Source organism: Tamandua tetradactyla, chromosome 14 (genome assembly GCF_023851605.1).
Source record: "Tamandua tetradactyla isolate mTamTet1 chromosome 14, mTamTet1.pri, whole genome shotgun sequence".
Lineage (NCBI taxonomy): Eukaryota > Metazoa > Chordata > Mammalia > Pilosa > Myrmecophagidae > Tamandua > Tamandua tetradactyla.
Window position 1 is genome coordinate 30,264,761 of NC_135340.1, and position 7,030 is coordinate 30,271,790.

Consider the following 7,030-nt stretch of genomic DNA (forward strand, 5'->3'; position numbering starts at 1 on the left):
CCTGATAAATCCCAGAGTGATTTGAACAGTGCATTAAAAAGTATTTGCAAAGTTCCCTTCGGGTAATGGTGAGAAAGGGGCAAATTCAACTTCCCCAACTGGAGAATGCTTGATATTCTCACAAGCATTGGGAACAACCAAAGCAATAGGCTGAACCTCCAATCTTGGGGGTTGTTCATATGAAACTTACCCCTACACAGGATAGGGTAAGGCCTACTTAAAATTAGGCATAAGAGTCACCCCCAAGAGAACCTCTTTTGTTGCTCAGATGTGGCCTCTCTCTCTCAGCCAACACAACAAGCAAACTCACCACCCTCCCCCTCTCCACATGGGACATGACTCCCAGGGGTGTGGACCCTCCTGGCAACATGGGACAGAAATTATAGAATGAGCTGTGACTCAGCATCAAGGGATTGAGAAAACCTTCTCATCCAAAAGGGGGAAGAGTGAAATGAGACAAAATAAGGTGTCAATGGCTGACAGATTCCAAACACAGTCGAGAAGTTATTCTTATGCATTAAATAGATATCACCTTGTTAATTAAGATGTAATGGAGAGGCTGGAGGGAACTGCCTGAAAATGTAGAGTTGTGTTCCAGTCGCCATGTTTCTTGAAGATGATTGTATAATGATATAGGTTTCACAATGTGACTGTGTGATTGTGCAAACCTTATGTCTAATGCTCCTTTTATCTACCTTATTGACAGACAAGTAGAACATACAGAATAAAAATAAATAATAGGGGGAACAAATGTCAAAATAGTAGATTAAAATACTAGTGATCAATGAAAGGGTGGGGTAAGGGGTATGGTATGTATGAAGTTTTTTCTGTTTTATTTTTATTTCTTTTTCTGAATTGATGCAAATGCTCTAAGAAATGATCATGATGATGAATATACAACTACGTGATGATATTATGAGTTACTGATTGTGTATGTACAACGGAATGATCATTGTTAAGAATGCTAGTGTTTGTTTGTGGTTATATTTTTTAAAAGTTAATAAATAAAAAATTTTTTTAATTTAAGAATTAAAAAAAAAAGGCCAATGACATTCAAGGTTTCTTTCTCCTCTGAGAAGGCACATGGTGAACACAGTCAGGGCTTCTCTCTCTTGGCTGGAAGGGCACATGGCGAACACGGCATCATCTATCTGCTAGCTTTCTCTCCTGGCTTCCTGTTTCGTGAAGCTCCCTGGGAGGCGTTTTTATTCTTCATCCCAAAGTTCACTGGCTGGTTCTCTATGCTTCTTGTGGCTGTTGTTCTTCTCTCCTCTCTCTGTATCACACTCATTCTCCAAAATGTTTCCTCTTTTCTAGGATTCCAGTAAACTAAACAAAACCCACCCGAATGGGTGGAGACACACCTCCACCTAATCCAGTTTAACAGCCACTCTTGATCAAATCATTTCTCCAGGGAGATGATCTGATTACAATTTCAAGCATACAATACTGAATAGGGATTAGAAGAAATGGCTGCCTTTACTAAATAGGATTAGGATTAAAACATGGCTTTCCTAGGGTACATACATCATTTCAAACCAGCACAGTGGATTTATACAGTGAATGTAGGGTTTAACAAATGAGTATGATTGCTGAATCATTATGTTGATATTTCTTTTTAGTCTCCAGTATCTTAGAGCAACTAGAAGTAAAAACCTAAAATTGTGGAATTGTAACCCATACCAAACTCTGAAATCTGTTCTACAACTAATTGTTGCGCTGAGCTTTGAAATTGGTTGCTCTTTTTTTGTATATGTTATTTTTCACAAAAATGAAAAAAAAATGATGGTAGAAAACATATATTCCTTCTAGTCTCCAATGTTCTGGAGCAACTGGAAGGAAAAATCTGAAATGATGGTATGGTAGCCTATGACAAACTCTGGGATCTGTCCTGTAAATACTTATTGAAGAGTACTTTGAAAACTATTGATTTTTCCTTTCTTTGCTTTGTTTATATGTTATATTATACAGTAAAAAAAAGTTAAAAAAAAATAAATTCACCCCTTTAAAGTATGCAATTCAGTGGTTTTAGTGTGTTCACAAAGTTGTGCAACCATCACCACTGTCTAATTCCAAGACATTTTCATCACTGTCTCCATAAAGAAGCACTATACTCCCTATTTTCCCTTCCCCCTAGCCTCTGGCGATCACTAATCTACTTTCTATCTCTTATTTCCCTATTTTGGACATTTCATATAAATGAACTCATAAAACATGAGGCTTTTCTTAACTTTAAATATATATGTATATATTTTTCAAACTTACAGGACAGTTAAAAAAATAATACAAATTCTATATAGAGAACACCAAATTTCCCCTAACCCACCAGATACCAAATCCATCAATTTTAACATTTTGCTACATTTGCCATATCATTCTTTCTATCCATCTGTCCATCTTATATCTATCAATCCATTTTCTGAACACTTGTGTGTAGTTTGTATACCTCATGCTGCTTGAACACTTAAAACTGCCATGTACACTTCCTAAGAACAAGGACATTCACTTATATCACCACCTTAAGTGCAGTCATCCAGGTCAAGAAATTTAACATTGATATAAAGCTTACAGAATATATTCCAGTGTTTTCATATATCCCAGTAATGTCCTTCTGAGGCTTTTCTCTTCCTTTGTGAGATCCCATCCAGGATCTTGAATTGCAATTGTCATTGCCTTTCTCCTTTTAGTTACTCTTTCTTTTTTCATCTTAGTTATGAGAACATATATACAACATAACCTTTCCCATCTCAACCACTCCCAAGAATACCATTCAGTTTAATCAATGGCATTTACCATGTTGCGGTATCCTAGCTGCCTTCCATTAACTTTCCCATCTCCCCAAACAGAAACCCTACACCCATTATTCATTAACTCTCCATTCCCTCTACCCCACCCCTGGCAACCTGTACTCTAGTTTCTGCATCTATGAACTTGCATGGTCTCAATATTTTCTTTGTTGTTACTGTGAGGTTTATATTTAACATCTTAAGTCTGTAACACTCTCGTTTGCTTTGAAACCAGCATAATTTCCAATAGTATACACAAAACTATGTTCATATTTCCCTCCATCACCCCATCTCTATGTAGTTCTTGTCACAAATTATATGTTTACACATTAACAGTCCAGAACCACTAGTTTATCATCAAATTTTATGCATTTGCCATTTAGATTCTGTAGGAAGTAAAAAGGTGGAGTTACAAGCCAAAAATGCAATGCTACTGGCCTTTATATTTTTGCATTTCGTTATCCTCATTGAGGATCTTTATATCTTCCTGTGGCTTCCATCCATTGTCTATTGTCCTTTCCTTTCAATCTACAGAACTGTCTTTAGCATCTCTTGTAGGGCCAGTCTACTTGTGATGAACTTCCTCAAGATTTATTCATCTGGGAATGTCTTAATCTCTCCTTTTTTTTTTTTTTTTTTTTGCATAGGCAGGCACCAGGAATCAAACCTAGGTCTCCAGCATGGCCCGTGACAATTCTGCCGCTGAGCCACCATAACACCACTCATTCCCTCATTTTTGAAAGACAGTTTTGTGGGATATAGACTTCTTGGTTGCCAATTTTTTGCTTTCATCACTTTAAAGATGTCATCCCACTGCCTTCTTGCCTCCATGGTTTCTGATGAGAAAAATCGACACTTAATCTTATTGAAGTTCTCTTGTATTCTAGTTTGGAAAAGCTGCCAGAATGCAATATAGCAGAAACAGAATGGCTTTTAAAAGGAGGAATTTATTAAGTTGCAAGTTTACAGTTTCAAGGCCATAAAAATGTCCAAATTAAGTCACCAACAAGAGATAACCTTTACTCAAAAAAGGCCGATGAAGTTTGGGTTTCTCTCTCAGCTGGGAGGGCACATGGCAACGTCCACTAGCTTTCTCTCCTAGCTTCCAGTATCATGAAGCTCCCCTGGGGATGTTTTCCTTCTTCATCTCCAAAGGTCTCTGGCTGCGTGGGCTAAGTTGGTTCTGGTGTCTCTCAAGCTTTTTCCAAAATGCTTCCTGTGGTGATCTGAATCTGTTGTATACCCCAGAAAAGCTAAGTTCTTTAATCCTGATTCAATATTGCTGGATGGGAGCTTTTTTATTGTTTCCATGGAGATGTGACCCACCCAATTGTGGGTGCCAATGATTTTTTTTCTTTGTGGGTAGTATCTTTTGATTAGATGGTTTCCATGGAGATGTGTCTCTACCCACTCAAGGTGGGGTTGCTTACTGGAGCTCTTTAAGAGGGAACCATTTTGGAAAAAGCTTTAGAGCCATGAGAGCCAACATAACAAACAGAACTCTCGGTGAGCCCCAGGTGAGCCCCGGGTGAGCTTTTGAAGAGACCTGGAGAGAAAGCTACCAGATGCCACTATGTGCCCTCCTGAGACACAAACCCTGAACTTCATTGGCCTTCTTGAACCAATGTATCTTTTCCTGAATGCCTTAGATTGGACATTTTCATAGCCTCTGCTTTAGTTTGGACATTATCACAGCCTTAGAACTGTAAACTTGCAACTTAATAAATTCCCCTTTTTAAAAGATGTTCCATTTCTGGTATACTGCATTCCAGCAGCTTTCAAACTAAAATAGTTCCCTCTTTTTTGTTCAATTTATTTTATTTATTAAATGTACCAACATACAAACACAAATGTTCTCATCATATGATCACTACATTCCACATATATAATCAGTAATTCACAAAGCATCACATAGTTGTATATTCATCATCATGATCATTTCTTAGAACTTTTGCATCAATTTAGAAAAAGAAATAAAAAGAAAACAGAAAAAAATTCATACATACCATACCCCCTACCACTCCTTTCATTGAACAGTTCCCTCTTAAAGGGGTCCAATAAGCAACTCTACCTTGAAAGGTTGGAGACACATCTCCATGAAAACCATCTAATCAAAAGTTGCCACCCACAATTGGGTAGGTCATATCTCCATGGAAACAAGCAAAAGATTGCACCCAGCAGTATTGAATGAGGATTAAGAAACTTGGCTTTTCTGGGTTACACAACAGATTCAAACCAGCACGCCTTGTATGTGACACATTGCTTCTCCTTGCAGCTGTCAGAATTCCCTATTTAGCTTTGGCATTTGACAGTTAGATTATAATATGCTGTGGTGTGGATCTGTTTGTGTTTATCCTGTTTGGATTTCATTGACCAGGTTGGATTTTGCATTCATGTCTTCTGCAAATTTGGGAAGTTACTGGCCAGTTCTGGGCTGTATGTACCCCAGAAAAACGTGTTATTTGTGTGTGTGTGTGTGTGTGTGTGTGTGTGTGTGTGTGTATTTTTAAGATGTATTCTATATTATCAAACCATAACAACATATAAATATGAACATTCTTAATATACACACATTCTGTGTATGGTGTACAATTAATGGCTCACAATATCATCACATAGTAGTATATTCATCACCATGATCATTTTTTAGAACATTTGCATCACTCCAGAAAAAAGAAATAAAAAGAAAGAACTCACACGTACCATACCCCTTACCCCTCCCTCTCATTGACCACTAGTATTTCCATCTACTCAATAGATTTTAACCTTTGTTCCCCTTTTTTTTCTATACCCTTTACCACTCCTTTTCATTGTTTACTAGTATTTCAATCTACTCAATTTATTTTAACATTTAAACATGTTCTTCAGATGATTAGAACATACGGAATAAAAATAAATAATAGGGGGAACAAATGTTAAAATAAATTTAGTTTGAAATGCTAGTGATCAATGAAAGGGAGGAGTAAGGGGTATGGTATGTATAATTTTTTTTTCTTTTTTCATTTTATTTCTTTTTCTGAATAGATGCAAATGTTCCAAGAAATTATTATGATGATGAATATGCAATTATGTGATGATATTGTGAATTACTGATTATATATGTAGAACGGAATGATCAAAATAGGAATGTTTGTATTTTCTTTGTGTTTTTTTGGTATTTAAATAATAAAATAAAAAGATTTAAAAAATATGTTCTTAAACTTAATCCATTCCTGTGGGTGTATTTCCATGATAAGTATAATCTTTTGCTGAGGTTACTTTAATTAAGGTGTGCCAAACTCAATAAGGATGGGTCTTAATCCTACTAATGTAGTCTTTTATAAGGAGAATGAAATTCAGACAGAGAGGGAAAGCTATAGAAGGCTTTCAGAGGGAACGCAGAACTGAAAGTCAATGGAACTCAGAAGAGAAGGGAGAGGTTAGGAGAGGCCACTATGTGAATTGCCATGTGACAGAGGAGCTAAGAACCAAAGATTGCTGACAGCCAGCCCAGAACACAAGTCTTTGGGAAGAAAGCATCACCTTGATAACGCCTTTATCAGGACTTTTCCTAGCCTCAAAACTGTGTGCCAATAAACTCTCATTGCTTAGGACAACCCATTGCATGGTATTTGCTTTAGCAAATGAGGCAACAACAACAGCCATTATTTATTTGAAAATCCTTCTTACCATTTTCTTTTGTTATTCTCCTTCTGGGATGTTCTCAATGCATATACTGGTATTCTTGATAGTGTCCCACCAATTCCTCAGACTCTGTTCACTTTTCTTCGTCCTTTTCTTATTTCTGTTCCTCAGATTGGATGATTTCAATTATGTTAACTTTACGCTCTCTGACTCTTTTTGGTGTCAGCTCCGATCTGCTGTAGAATCCTCTACGGCATTTTAAATTCCTATTACTGTGGTCTTCAGCTCTGTCCTTTCCTTTTCATAATTTCCATCTCTATATTCATATTCTATTTGTGTCCCTATTTCGTTTTCCTGATTCTCTTTAATTCTTTGTCCATGTTTTCCTTTAGCTTTTTCAGCATATTTAGTACCATTTTTTAAAAGTCTTTGTCTGGTATGTCCCAAGTCTAGTCCTCCTCATTGATAGTTTCTGCAAATTTTTTCTTTTGCCTGGGCCATTGATTTTCTTTCTATGTTTTTTTGTTGTTGTTGTTTGTTTGTTTGTTTTTTGCATGGGCAGGCACTGGGAATCAAACCCAGGTCTCCAGCATGGCAGGCGAGGACTCTGCCAGTGAACC